Raw genomic sequence first — 3,318 nt, 5'->3', positions numbered from 1 at the left:
CTTTATTTTTTATTTTTTTTTTCAGAATGCTTACCTCCTTTGGTAAACTAGAAACTTAGCACTTCTTCCAATTATTTTGCCTTTTTCATATTTATGCAGTGCTATGGTTTGTGTCTAGTTGTCCCCTCAAAGCCTCACGCAGTCTGCTGGGATTATGGGTGTGAGTGCTGCTGGGATTATGGGTGTGAATGCTGCTGGGATTATAAACCCCACAACTGCTGTGTGGTGTATAGCCTGATTGTAGTACAAAAAAGGAGAAAGAGGCTTGCTCTCTGCCTGTGTCTCCTCAATTTTGTGCTTGAAGTTTTGCTTTTTTCAGCTGCCATGAACTGCTAAAACTCTTCCACGTGCCTCCATTACTTGGAGCCAACCGAGTATGGGCTTAAACCTCCACTAACAGTGAGCTAAATGAACATTTTCTTCCTTAATTTGTGATGTTGGTATTTTGTCTCAATAATGATTGAAAGGTAACTGAGACATGCAGTTATAAAATCAAATATACGTGTGGTGTGATTGTTGTTTTGACTTCTAATTTATACTAACACATATACATTGACACTTCAAGTGTGTATTTATCTACTTGAGTGCTCTGCTATTCTTATTTGTTTTTAATGCAAATGCCACATAATAAATAAAATTGTAATTACTTCCAGTGACACTTGACTTTTGCTGAATAGGTTGCAGATCGACATAAACACATTTCAATTTTTTTGGTTTCTAGGTTAATTGGAAGACTGCATAATTAACTTTTAACTGAAGTTTCATTTCAACAATTATGACTTCTATTTCCATTCTTGGTTCACAAGACACTTAATATAATTTACCTAATCCAATTTCACCTCCTTAATGTTCATAAGATGTTATGCCTCGGTCACTCTGTCAGTTGCAAAAGAAACTTGAAGTTGCTCACGTCATCACCAGCAGGCATGTGTAATTTTGCTATTCCTTCAAACAGAAAACCAATTAATTCTTTAGATCAGTGCTTCTTGTTCCTGGCTTCTGATTAGATCATTTTTAATGCTTTCTAATAATGAATTTACCTGGCTTGTGAAGTATAAATTTACCAAGAATCAACTCTGTCATTTTAAATCTATGCAAGAATATAAATTCAACTACTTTTACCCTTACTAATCCCCAAAGTATAAGTACTGAAGTTGTCAGGTGAACAAAAGAAATACTAAAGAAGAATTTTGAAATATCCATCTCAGAAGATACTTAAAAATAACATAGATTTATAGCTGTCTTGGGTGCAAATATATTCATGCTTTGAAATATGGTTACTCTTTTTCACTCTCTTTGACTTTTTTTCTTGGTGCAGATTTTTCAAAGAAATTTTTAATAATGGTTAGGGAGAGAATATGTAGAACTTGTTTTAAATAAAAATATAGAAAATAAAATGAAGTGATATTTGCTTTCGCAATATTGAGAGAGCACTCACCAACTAGATTTGCCTTTACAATTTAGGGTTCACTCTGAAATAAGCTCATTACAGCCATTCTAGAAAACCCCACTTGTGTTTGTTTTTGTTTAGTAGCTGAATTAACTCCAGACACTCTTTTGATTTCTAAGAGGAATTTATTTTTGAAATAAATATGACCAGGCAGAGCAGAAGTGTTCAGAGTGTGCTATGTGGTGACATTTTGAATGTCTTTCTTCTGTCAAAACAACAGATACATATTTATTAAAACATTTAAAATACGTGTCAATAATAAAAGCTATACGGTATTTTTTATTTGACTCATGGGAACTGGAGTACATAACTGCACTCTTGGTTGCAGGTTTTGATTTCCTGTGCTTTACATTCAAATTGAGCATAAAAAAGTGAACTTGTATACGGTTATAATAATTACAAAGGCCAACAAAGCACCAAAATGTGGCATTATGCAATAACTTGTCCCCATTAAGGTGACAACAGATTTGGCTTGAATGCTTACAAAATAACAGGAAAAATATCTGGAAGAATAAACATATTTGGTCAGTTACCAGATGGTAAAGATTGTATGAATATGACTATGATTATTGAACTGTGGAGAAGGGATGATATTAAACCAGGAAGTGTTAGAAGTTGGCATTCACTCAGGATTTCAGCTTATGATACCATTAATGAATGAGTACAGGATGTCACGTGTGGTAGCAGAAGCCATTGTGAGAAACTGGCCATCTAACTGGAACAACTCCTTCAATGAATGTGTGTGTATTTGTGTGTGTTGACAGAGTGTCCTACCTTATTCTTCATAGCAAAATAAATTCAAAATGAATCAATTGCTTTGAAAACATGAGCCATAAAATTTCACTAAAATGACTGCTGAGTGAAATATCGCTAAAACATGAGCAAAGTACAACAGGCATAAAGAAAAATTTTGGCAAGTCTGACTAGATAGACATTTAGAATTCTTATGGTTAATAAATAGCATGCAAGTTCAAAAGTAATATACAGTCTCAAAGAAAATATTTGTAACACCTAGGAGACTAAGACTTGTGCTTTTAAAGTGTTTTATATAAAAAGTTTAAATTGAGCATTAACTCAAAGATATAGTGCTCTTTTGCATGTTATTTACTCTTTCAGGTTCTTATACTAGGGAGATACTATGGTGTTTACATAAGAGAATATGATTTATTTCATTTATGGGTACGGTCTCTAATTGCATCCATTTACCTATAAAAACCTTGAGTTTATCTATCTTTCTACCTGAGTAATAGTCCATTGTATAAAAATATTACATCTTTTTATCCATCCCTCAATTGATGGGCATTTGGCTTGTTTCCAAGATTTAGCTACAACAAATTTTGCTGCTATAAACATATAGCAGGTTGTTAAATTCTGAAATGAAACACATTTGTATGTGAGGAATAATAATCAATTAATAACTTCATGAACCTTCCAGAATTATGGAAGTCTTTACCATTATGCTCATAGAACCTTATGCTTTTAAAATGAAAATGTATGCTATTCTAACCAAACCTGTAGCTTATTGAACTTTTCTACTCAGATTTCCCTCTGCTTGCATACATCACTGTGGTATGATGTTTTAATAGGGATTGTGAAAGAAAATGAAAGTGTTCAAAAAGAAAGAACAACTAGGATGGGAGAAAAGAGAAAAAAAGGAAGGAAATAAAGATAAGAGTATATACTATTAATTTCTATTAGTTCATTGAAAGGAATTATTAGTACTTATCATTGTTTCGATAATTCTGTATGTCTGTATCTGGCAATTAGAACAACTACTTTTCAGATAGCAATGTGCAATATAATAACATTTATTAATTCCCTGACATCTTGGTTTGAAATTTTATATCATTAAAAATAAAAGAGAGAGA

The sequence above is a fragment of the Octodon degus genome, unplaced genomic scaffold (genome assembly GCF_000260255.1).
Source record: "Octodon degus isolate 3935 unplaced genomic scaffold, OctDeg1.0 scaffold00270, whole genome shotgun sequence".
NCBI lineage: Eukaryota > Metazoa > Chordata > Mammalia > Rodentia > Octodontidae > Octodon > Octodon degus.
The sequence above is the reverse complement of the archived record's forward strand: the minus strand, read 5'-3'. Positions refer to the sequence as shown.